At 45.3% G+C, this 12053-nt stretch overlaps 1 protein-coding gene across 1 annotated transcript in view; it reads left to right on the top strand.

The window, feature by feature from the left end:
* Positions 1-1124: 1124 nt before the first annotated feature.
* LOC134514929 (neuroblast differentiation-associated protein AHNAK-like) overlaps positions 1125-12053 on the top strand; it is a 56941-nt gene continuing 46012 nt past the window's right edge. The window contains exon 1 of the mRNA XM_063333339.1: positions 1125-1215. The gene's annotated coding sequence lies outside the window, so the exon portion shown is untranslated. The remainder of the gene's footprint in view (positions 1216-12053) is intronic.

Raw genomic sequence — 12053 nt, 5'->3', positions numbered from 1 at the left:
CGTGTTGGCAAAGCAGCCAGAACGATTGCAGGACACTCCCAGGGCTGCTTATGTGTTGTTTGCATTTTTGCACACTCTCTCACCTCACACCTATTTGACAGCACGCAAACAAGCAGCCAAATACTTCTGTGAAACAAGGAAGCCCCGGCTGAAATCTGTTGCTGTGATTTTTTAAAGCTTCAAGTGAGGAGGAATCAGAGGATCAGTGGAATTCCAGAGAGAGGGAGGAATCAGCGGTATTACAAATTTCTTTCCTTTTCAAGGGGCGGAGAAATAGAAACAGGTGAGAGGAGGGCGCTGGGAATTTTAATAAATCCATTTCTGCTGGCGCTGAGCAGCTTTCCTCGTGTGTTAGTATTGGGACAGGCTGCAAAGGCAGCAGTAAGCACACCGGCACTCCCACGCCGCGAGCCATGATAGCGCTTCATTTGGTGTAAGGTCTGTGCGCTCGGTGATCAGAGTTTTTCTCAGAAAGAATTAAACAGCGGACTAAAAATGACAAGGAAAAATTAACTTAAAGAGGACACTAGGACAGCCTTGAAACCTGTTTGAACCGTGCTGTTGTGACAGACGGCATCCTGCGTGTGTGCACGCTTGCATGAGAGTTTACTAATACGTATAATGTTAATTACCCACTTCTGTCCTGAAGCAAGGCTGGGAATGAATTTCAGGAAAAGAGATGTTTGTTTTGCGCGGGCGCCCACATCCCATATACTTTCAGTCCCGAGGAAATTGCCCCGTATCTCCACCCTGTGTCCGCTCGTGCCTGTAGCGGTAGGCAGTAAGCAGGGAGAAGACACGGAGCTTACGGAAACCCGTGTACCCTCCGTTCCTCCGCGTCCCCCAGCATGGAAAGCCTGACCAGCAGCAAGCCCAGGGTCTATCCGCTGCTCCCGCCTCAGCTGAAGCCGTACAGCTGTTGCCTTAGTGGAGAGAGGGATTGGATTTCACAGGCTGTGTAATCTGCGACAGCGCTCTTTGGCTTGGGGATAGCAACAAGCCTCACCCAGGCTCAGCCATCCCCTTTCTGCCCGTGGAGGAACGCCCCGGTCGACATAGAAGGAAAATTGTTTGCTGAATTTCTGCACAGCCCTCCTTCCAATTGCTGGAGAGAGAGGGGGAGTGTGAAAGAGAGAGAGTTTAAGGCAGGCTCTGCACTGGTGTTCTGGGCTATTTCAACTTCGGGGCAACTTTAGAGAACTTCAGTTATTTTTGGTAAGTTTTGCTTTTTTTTTTTAAACAAACCTCTCTCTCTCTCTCTCTCTTTCTTTCTTTTTAATCTCTGATGCAGATTGGTCAAGTTTGCAGTAGATGATGGGCTTTTTAAATTGCAAAGAGATGTGGGCGTGCGTATGTCGCGTCCTTTGATACAGAAACGGGACATTCTGATTATAAAGACATAATGTTCCCAGCTGCTGTACTTGATAAGCGAAACCTGAAGACGCTGCGTGTTAAGCGATACCGCTGGGGAAAAGTATGGCCAGAACTTCAGCCAAGGTGCATCCCACCTGGCGTAAAGCTTTTTCTCTTTCCCGCGTGTGGGACGAAGTGAGATCAGGGATGAACAAACGTGTTCAGCCTGCTAAAAAGTTTCTGATGTACATTTTTAATGCAGGGGTTTCAAGCTTGTGCACTAAGCCTCCCAAAGCTTTCCGGGGGATGTTGGTTCTCAGTCCCGTACGCACCCCTCCATTCAGTAATCTCTATTCCAGATCGTGCACGTTGTTTTTCCTGCTTCCTCTGTCTGTATACTTAACCCATCGTTGATCTCAAAGATAGTGAAACTCTTCCTTGTAGTACAAAGAGCCATAGTCCCAGTTGTTGCAATGAATTGCAAGGTGCAAATTGCAATTTACTTGTAGTGAAGTTGGTTTGTGATGAATATGAGTTTTCTGTTACTTATTTTCCCCATAGATATGATTGGATTTTTATAGTATCTGTGCTTCTACAGGAGGAATTCTATTTGTGTTGATATTATATCTCAGTAGATACCATTTGCAAGATATATACCATAATATACTGACTTGGCACTAGGATCCCTGTATGTTAGTGGTATTCGAGACTAAGATTAACCTTGAAGCATTTAATAGACCGATCCATAACCTTGTCAGTAGAAGCGGGATCCTGTATGCGTTCACTGCAAGGCTGCTGAGGCTAGTTCACAAAATGCTAGGGATTTTTTTCTGTCCACCTGTCCAGGTTCTTTGCCCCATCCACATGCCTTAGTATGTTTCTGAACACATGAATGCAGATGATCAGGATTTGTATCTGTAGCCACCTGTAGAAAGAATGAAAAGCACATTTTATTAAAGCTTGGATAGAAAAGAGAAAAAACATTAGTCACGTGAGAAGACACCAGAAGTCTACCCCTCTACAACAAAAATAGCCATTTTTCTTTATAATTTAAGAAAGAAGAAACACAGAAAGTTGAAAGGTGCCTCTTAAGAGATACAGCACTTAGCTTACCATCACCTGTTGCATATATGAGGGAAAAGTTTTAAGTATTGCCTTGCTATATCCTTACTATAATAATGAAAACATATAAGAAATTTTGCAGATCCAAGCAAATTAGAGGAAGAGCAGCTTACGACAGCCAATTTTCTTCCCAAATCTATCCTAATATAGGTCAAAAGTCCAGGACAAAAAAGTTTCAGATGTTTAACAGCACAGGAAAACATATCACCTCTCAGAATTTATTGGTTTTTATTAGCTATGTTTAAAAATGATAAGTGTGACTGGAACTTTTAATTGCAGTAACTCTATAACAATGGAGTTAACAATAACTCTTCGGCAATAAACTGAGCACTATAAATCTGCTCGAGGCACTCTGCAGTGCTGACATGTTCCAGGATGGCTGTAGCTTTTCTGTCGAAGCATGTAGATTTGTTAGCTAAAATTGCATTTTACTATCTTTGGTGTGGCACTCTCGTAAAGTAAACTCTGCTATTAGATTACGAGGCTTGTGTAAATCTCCGACTGAAGTCGGTTTGACTCTAGTCAGTGCTCGTAAGCAATCCATCGAGGATGGCTGCCTTCCAACCTCCTCTGCAGCGGGTGTTAGCGTCTTTTCAGTCAGACGGGGCAGCGGTAACTTCTAGCACTGATTCGCCGGGGGGTTGGAGGTGGCACGTATTTTCTGCTTTTAATTGTCTTGGACGCTCAATCTGTATTCACAACTATGAGGTCAACGTGCCTCTATTCACTTTTGGCTGTACTTGAAGCTCATCGCTGAAAGAAAATCCAGCAGTCTGTTAATACATGGTCAGGGGAATAGCTCTGATCTGAGTTAACCTCCTCTTGACCGCAGTGGGTTCAGTGCCCCGGGCTCGGTGTGAAGAGGCCGGGCTCGGAGGCACCCTTCTGCGGGAAGCCACGCCGGGAACTTCACTGCCACTTTACTTAACATTGTCACTGTGAGTTGAAGGAGCAGAACATACAGCACTGGGATCTTCCTTGAACTATCATGTCTTCTGTGAAGCCACAGGAATGTATGTTCCCTTGGTTTGAACCTCTAAGGATGCATAGAGATTTGGGTTTTTTTCCTTTGAGTTTTCTGCTAGGGCAAAGAAGTCAGTTCATCCTATGCAAACGTAAAACACTGAGGGATTTCAGTAAGATTTTTTCCAGGATTCCTTACATCAGGAGACCTAAATAATCAGAATACGAGGCACTGTATTTGAAAGGTGTGAAAGTTACTGGCTTATATTCTGAGTAAATATTTGAGTAAATAGTTTCTAGATGTAAAATCTATCTATTTTTGCATTGCGTTATGATGTCCCTCACATCAGGGAGCAGCAAAATATGCACTGGAAAAATCAAGGGTTCCCCCTCCGGAAAAGCATCTCACTGTGTTTCTGGGCTCCATGTTGATGGTTCAATCCAAACCAATAAGGCTGCAAAAGGCCTCAACATTAGCCCTGCTCTGCACGAGGAGGGGACCTGGCTCTCTGCACCGGCACAGGCAGATCGAGCAAGGGCAAGCTTTTGCTTTCAGGCAGTTTGACACGTCCCTGAGCCCTAGTGCACTCAAAAACTGTTTTCCTGACAACATCATCTAACAACTACTACTTTTCCGGCTTCCCTTAGCTGTAACTTCCAATCTGCGTAGCAGGCTTTTCCCTCCGAAGCCGAGTGGTGGAGCAGCACCAAGCGATGTAGGGGATTCAGCTCCTGTCGGAGATAAGATTAAACCCTACCAAGACTAGGTTGCCATCTCTCCACATGCAGCAGAAATCAAGACAACATTCTTGTGGCCAGAAAGATCCTTTGGATGACCCACAGCTGTGCCTAGCCCCGGTGCAGGAGGATTACAGCTGCACCTAGGGAAACTTGCTAAATCCACATGTTTGCACATCTCACTCCAGATTTTTAAGTCAAGGCTGGAATTCATTATTTTATATTGGAAAAAAAAACTTCAGGCTAGGAGGAGACCTTTCACATACTGAATACTTCCTACCAACATGTTTACTTCCTGAAAGGAGGGTATAGGCAGCCAAATATCTGGAAGTAACCACTGACTTATTGCAGAAGATGGGTCTACAGTTTTCCATCCGAAAAGGGGAACCCATGGGTTCACCATCAAAACCTGACCAAACATGTAGTCCAGAGTGACTGGAACACGTCAACATATTTTAAGGTTATTATGGCATGTAAGTAATAAATAAACCAAGGTAACTGATAGGGGACCCATCTGCTCCCATAGCACAGGGATGGCAGCTCTGCAGGGAGCAAGTCCCAGGCCACGGTAACAGCCCAAATCCCAGCGAAATTCCACAGAGCAGGAATGCGAGTGCCTGAAGAAGAGCAGGCACCGAGCCCACTTCATCTGCCCAATAAAGATAGCAGTGTCTTCAGAGGGCAAAGTTATCTGTTTTTCAAAAACACGAACAAGGAGATAAGGTTTATATGATTTCCAAGCCTGCTGATAAATGCTCGAGACGCCAAAGACATAGTAACTGTTCTTCACTGCTGGGCAAATGTTGTTTCTTCTCTGTTGTTAAGAGAGCAAACACCACTTGATTTTGATAGCGGTGGGCTGTGCCTGACGTTCGCAGAGTCAGGGGAGCAGCTGTTATCCATGCAGCCATCTGATTTTAAATACCTTTCTACCTGCGCACTGACCTCTCAGCCCTCCCCCTTTGAGGAGCAGTATGGTTGTGGCCTCACTCAGCCAGCACCGAAAAGCAAAAGGTTTCAAGCTGCATGAATTTCTTCCCATTTCTACAAGTCCTAGCTAAATAGTCTAATAAACCACTATGGATATAAAATTTTCCACCTTGCAGTGAGTCCTGAAAGCTCACACGTTTTATTAGTCCAGCCATCCCTATTTTCCCTAAGTATCCCATACTCCGTACCAGCCCTAGCAAGCTAATATCATTCCGCTTCCCACAGGTCACGTCTTCATTTACTTGCTGTGTGGTTTGCCCCAGCACCCAGCCCTTTAACTGTCGGCCAGGCACAAGGCTCTACTTTTCCCGCAAACTACGTACATGCAGGAACTTTTATTTTCCTTGCCTCATGTCATTCTCATTTTAAGCCAAAGAACCAGTCCTAGCAGAATTACTTGGAGGATTGAATTCCAAAACGGAAATTTTAGCATGAAGAAGAAACTCAAAGGACACGCATGCAGGAGTAAAAATTAGAGTTTGGTAGTGAATGGGATAATAACTTTTCTATGCAGCAAGAACTGCTTTAACTGGTGTTTGCATTATATTCTGAAAGAGAAAAATGTCTAAGTGGGATTAAGCATCATTATTTTGAAAAATAGTGAGAAACCGGCTTTTAGTGAACCTCAAAGAGCTTAGCAGCTCTCCCTCAGATCAGATATTCACCCAAAAGGTTGTGTTGGGTTTTTTGTTTGAAATACGTGCAGGTTTATTGGAAAGTATATGAGCCGAAGCTGAAGGTCTGTGAAATTATCACAAGAAAGCTAGTGGTTTCGATTGCTCGTATTTCCTGGTATGAGCTGAGCTTTCCCTATTCCTGATTCTAAAATCAGCCAAAAGCAAATAATTTACAAGAGCATAAAAATGTCATTAAACATTCCCCAAATATTTTCATATATGTCAGAGTGGATCTGATTTATGCTTTAGTGAAAGGTTGCATTGATTTTTATATGAAGTGTGTCCTCACACTCCTTAAGGTTGACTTTTTCACATAATGGGCTTGATTATGAGAAAAAAAAAATCATTTGCGCAACAAATAGCTCAACAACTCAGTGCCTAATTAGAGTAACCAGTTAGTCAGAGCCCATTTTGGAGGCAAACTGGGCATTTTCACATGAGAATGCCTACATGCGGCATTTGTACGCGTGGTGATGAATGGCTACGAAGGCAATGATGCGTGCAGTTGCGATGCTAGCTTATTAATCAGTCTTTCTATGAACAGACAGTGCTTGAGTGATTGTGAAGAGTAATACAATACGTTCCTAGGCTCTGCTGTCACACTCTTCTTTTGTGGCCTACAAAATTATTGCCTGTGTAAGTGGTGTAAACCAGACTTTTGAAAGTTATTTCACACACAGGTATTTGTAAGGGGACACGTCAGTGATTTACAGAGCTGGATGGAGGCAGGACCCCCACAGAACTGTTATGAAAGGAATACAGTTAGTAATGGCACTGTGATCTTACATCTATATTTGGATTATATGTCCACAGTGGATTTAACAACTGCTTCAGTCAGTCTAAGAGGAATCTGTGAATGAAATGGTTTGGATAGAGATAGGAGAAGAAATCATACTTTACTTTTAAAATTATCCTTCCTCAGAGATTAAAAAGAAGCTTTTGGCTAACTGTACTGGGTTATGCTAGGAAAGCTCACCACAGAGATTAGGGCATTAATTACATAATTACAATGTATACATTGCATGCTTCACCAACCAAATATCTAAACCTTATTTATTCTAAATAAACCTTAAATCCCAGAGAATAAGCCTAGCACTTGCAGATAAGCTCAAGAATGAATGTAATCTCTCCTAAATATACCAGCTTGTTTCTTAGAAAGAAAACAGGGTGCTTGGTGCATGTGACAACAAATCATCACTGGGTCTTGTGGTGAGGAGATCAGAGCAGCCATCAGGAGGATGCTCCGAGGATCCCAAGCAAACAGCCCATAGTACATTTTCCTAGGAGCTCTGCCCATGCTCCCCTCTCCTTCTCTCCCTTTCTCCCTTTTTCTGCTCTGCTACCATGGATAAGCAGTCCCAGTCCTGCAGAATCGCTCACGTCCCAAGCATGTGGCCAGCCCTCGTCCATGGGGCTCATCCTGGAGACGCAGAACATTGTTCCTGTTCTGCTGCTGCTGAGCCGCATGGGTGGGTGTGTGGAGGATGCACAGGGTATGCCTATTCAGGAGGCCAGGGTGGTCAGAGCGTATTGGAAAATACAGCATCCCAGAGTGGCAGGGTCTCAGCAGCTGTAAGTAGGGGGAATCTGGTAGCACAAACATTGTTTGGAGGGCAGCAGTGTTTTGTCGTTTTGGGGCCAGCACACATAGCTACGTGTGTAAGCAGCATTTACGTGCCATACAGGCAGTGCCTGGCAAGATGACAGCCCAGTCAACCTACGGGCTCTGGAGTATGTTGCCGTACAAATGCAGAAATCGCTCTCTCTCTTGATTTAAAAAATGATGCAATCCCTCTGTTTCAGCCTAGGGCCATGGCTTGCCCGGGAAACAGCTGCACATCGCAGCAGTAGGCAAGGCTGTGGTGGGCAGATGGCCAAGCAGATGGGTTGGTGGTTGAGCAGGTGGGGTGTTTGCGTGCAGGTAAATGGGGCTGAGCCTGGCAGCGTGATGCTGGCAGGGGCGTTCAGGGCACTCATCACTGGAGGGACGCAAGGTGCTCTGAAACAGAAGGCTTGAAGTAGCTGAGTCGGATGAACTTGTTGGATGTGGACCATAGCTGACGGCAAGGCTTGGGTAGGAAAACCTGCAGAAAAAATACAGCACCCGTGAAGGAAGCTTGTGACAGGCCCACCTTGACGTCCTTTGCAGGCTGGTATCTCTGGGGTCAGTCTGCCCAGCAGACGCAGCGCTGAGAGAACGTACCCCAGCAAAAAGGCAGGTCTGGGGAGCAGGGGAGCCCACAGCATGCCCCACAGCCACTGCCTCAGCAAGGCTGCCTAAAGGTGCCTGCAAACCCTCCTGATACAATGATGGACTCAGAGACGACCCTGGAGCAGGGACAGAAGCAAATGGCAGGGGAAAAAAAAAACCAAAACAACAATGATTTTGGATTATTTCTCAAGGGCATTAAAGAGAGCAGCCAGCAGGGCCACACAAACACACGTCCTGCCACAAAACGGTGAAAACCAGCATGGGTGTGAGACAACCTCAAGCAGCAAAACCCCCTCCTTGCTCCTGTGAGCAACCACAGCCTTTCCAGGCCAGGGGAGACACCTTGTAGGTGCTGCATCAGACGCAGGTGCCGTAGAGCTGTAGTGGGATGTAAGCAGCAAGACGCACAGCAGTCCTCACAGCGGACAGGGGTTTTGGGGTATTTCTACTGACCGCCGAGCTCAGCTGTGTTTTATTAATTTCTTTGCGCTCCTCTGTGCCTGGGGCTCATTGCTGGTTCATGTCCGGTCTCAGACCCACTTTGAAAAATGGGGCTTGGAGCCAGCAGATCTCCGCCCTGCCGTGTGATAGGGAAGCAGTGCTTCTGCAGCGCTCTCCCAAGTTGTGACATGCGTTGAAAGCTGGTCTTCTGCCAGCGGTCCTCTGTGTGGGGAGCTGCAGGTAACACCTCTCCACCCTCACGCTGGTATTCCGTGGCCTGGGCTGACGTAAGTCAGGCCCCTGGGCAGCACACGCAGGTAGAGCCCATGAGCCTGGGCCTGGGGCTTTCATTTGCACCAGAGCAAAGGGAGGGCAAAAGAGGTATAAAAAGCCAGGAGCGTTTCCTCCTTCCCATAAATCCCTCTCTTTTAAATGCCCAATAAGGGATGGAGAGGGAGGGAAAACTATCATACTCTAATCCAAAACAGGAGCTGGCTGTCACACCAGCACAAACAGACCACGCTAACTCCTCCACCAACCCTGTTCTTGCGAGGAGACAGAGATGGACTGCGATAAGGTTTTGGCTCTTGGACACACTTGGAGCTACATGCGAGGCCAGCGGGGGCCTGCGCGCTCAGGGGAAGGGAGCTGGGACTTGCTAAGTTGGCACTGACAAATTACAGCAAGGAGCAATGTCCGTAACCCGGCTGCAATAGCTTTGAGGAGGAGCGAGAGTTTCCTGCTCTGCGGAGGCTTTGCAGAAGGCGGTGTCACTGGCACGAAGGCAGACTCCAATCTGTCAGATTTACTATTGTTGCAAAAAAATGGCACAACCCAGCCATGTTTGTCAAGACTTATTCTTGTCGTTTATTGCTGCTGCAGTCTGATGGCAGGTTAAGGTCCCCACCGTGTTAAGTGATATACAGCCACCTACCCGGATATGCCTTGGAGGACTCACAAGCTTTGTGTCAAGCAAGTCGAGCAAAACGGAGGTGGCAGTAATGAGGAAATAGTGGAAACAGTTTTACAGGGAAAGAAGGAAGCTTTTTTAGGCTGCGTTTTGGTTTGCTTCGTTGTCTAGAAGATCTCAGAAAATCTCAGTCATAATAAATCCCTGTTGGCTGGAGAAAAGCTGTGGAAGCAGTTATCCAGCATGTAGGTTCATGCAAAGTGGTCGTGGTGGAGGCATATGGTACGACTGAGCACAAGCACTGTGATCTTGCCATGTGTGGGATCTCCTGCTGCTGTCCTGCGGAGGGGCAGAGACCTCTGCTTGGAGACCTGAATTCAAAATCTTGTGTACATTTGTTTTCTAGTCGTGAAAAATGAGGGAGTTCTGCAAAGAGGAGTTAAGTATTTTAGGCAATGTGCAGCTGCTGAAGTTTTCGTTCCCACTGTCATGCCCTTCGGATGTTCAGTGGAGAGAAGGATACAACGTGTAACGCTGCATTTCTTTTTAACTTCTGTCCAGCTCCCCTGAAGTATCCTTCGGTAGCCAGAGCAACACATTGGCCATGGAGTTATAGCAACGGCAGCATAACACCTACAACTCCCAGCTGGACTTTTATGATGACAGGCAGGAAAAATGGAGTGGCATTTGCCTTGAGGGCGAAAAAAAAGGCAAGTGAGAGTGTGTTCAACTGCACAGAGACCTGGACTCACCTTGGGCTGGCAGCAGTAAGGATATTTTGCTGACAGGACATGCCGTATTCCCATGGAAATGAGATTTACATCGCTTTTGTAAAACACATGGAAGTGGCCCTCCACACAGACACCATAGATAGCTTAATGAGCAAATCTTAAATATTTAGACATTTTCTCTGCAAAATAAATTCATGGAAAATTAATACTAATTAGACATCAGTCTTTAAGCAAACCTGAGTAGACTCAATGGAAGAACCATCCTGACAGACCTTCCTACCTTTCAACATGCTAAAAAGGTATAGAGGCTTGTTTTACATCTATACTTGCAAAAATCATGATGCAGTATTTTAATTTTTTTAATAGTAGTAGATCAACCTATTCACCGGCTGAGTTGCAACGATAGTATTTTTGTAATTGGTTCTTTGTAAAGTCATGAAATACATATATACAATGCATATCTATATAAAAGTAATAGATGAGTTTTGCACTGATAGGCTAGTTGGCAAAGAAATCACTTTTAGTTGTCCATTAGGGCTGGATTCAATAGAAATGTTGGCTGGCTTCACTGCAAGCCTTGGAAACCAACGGAGTATTCAAGGCTTAGGCAGTCAGATGCCTGCTTTAATTTCTATTGACAAAGGAAAAGGAGGGATGAGTAAATGTAAAACATTTCCTTCCAGCATTGAGCTAAGAGAGGCAGCATGGTGCAGGGAGGAGGTGGAATCCAGGACATCTGGGTTGTATTTATTGCTGGCTCTGCTGCCAACTTGCTTTGTGACTTTGAGCAAGTCGGTTTTTTTGCTTTGCTACCTTGCTTTCTGTAAGGCAGGGAGAGCTCGCCTGCTTTCACATGGTGCTCTGGGCAGGTGTAGGGAGTTTCTTGGTGATCACGACTAAATGCTGCCGTTGCCAAACTGGCTTATTCATATGCGCCAGGCAATGCTGGGTGATGGATACCCCAGAGGGTGCAAGGGGTAGCTATATCCTTTGAGACCCCAGAGAGAAAGATGCTCATTAAGTAGCACTGCACCTGCACAAATACAAATCTGTAAGCACTAGTAACCAGTGCATTCTGGTACTACAGATCAGAAAGTCATTCCGGGCAGGAGCTGGGTTGGCAACCTCTTTCACCGATACTTATGATCTCTTATTTCATTTACTACACCACTCCCAGGGAAGAGCAGCTGCTTTTGGGGTAAGTCACAGGGGATGAGGTTGCTATGTTGAAATAGTCTCTGTGTGGTGCTTCCAGTACCCAAAGCCGTTTTCAGGTTCTCAACGTGGAGGAAAGAAGCCTGGCATCTTTTCTTTTTCTTTTCTGTAAGATGTATTTTCTGCCAAATGTGGAGAACTGAAAAAACATGTGAAAGCAAAGAGAGTGTCATATATGGCCTTCTGCATGTCACCAGCAATTGCTCTGTAGTCCAGAAGTGATGTTTAGGCCATAGCTGGAAAAATTCTGCCTGTATCTTATTCGCCTTTGTTTTTCACTTTATATAACACTGATGCCTTAATGCTACTTGCTGTATACCTCAATTGAATTAATGGCTAATCTACAAAATGCTTGCATTTTTTTCTAAAAGTATTTAGTCTTACAAGGATGCAGGCGTGACTACTGTGTGCAATGCTGTGTGCTCTGCTGGATTTTACAAGACAGAATCCAAGCTGATCTCAGCCCATGTCACAGTCTGAATTACAAGATGAATGCAATGTAGCATGCCATATATCACTTTCATTTCGGCCAATAGATGTCTTGCTTGAGTAGGCAGAGAATTAAATATCCATACTTCAAGATTTGATCTTGTGACACTAAATGACCAGCAGGTATCATCCGAGTCCTACAGATTTTTGTGAGCTTCCAATTATGACACTGTCCTGTTTAACCTGCTGATGGGTCAAGATGTCTTTCATGA

Source organism: Chroicocephalus ridibundus, chromosome 4, assembly GCF_963924245.1.
Source record: "Chroicocephalus ridibundus chromosome 4, bChrRid1.1, whole genome shotgun sequence".
In the NCBI taxonomy this organism is placed as follows: domain Eukaryota; kingdom Metazoa; phylum Chordata; class Aves; order Charadriiformes; family Laridae; genus Chroicocephalus; species Chroicocephalus ridibundus.
Note: the sequence above shows the minus strand (reverse complement) of the source record. Positions and strands in the feature narration are given on the sequence as shown.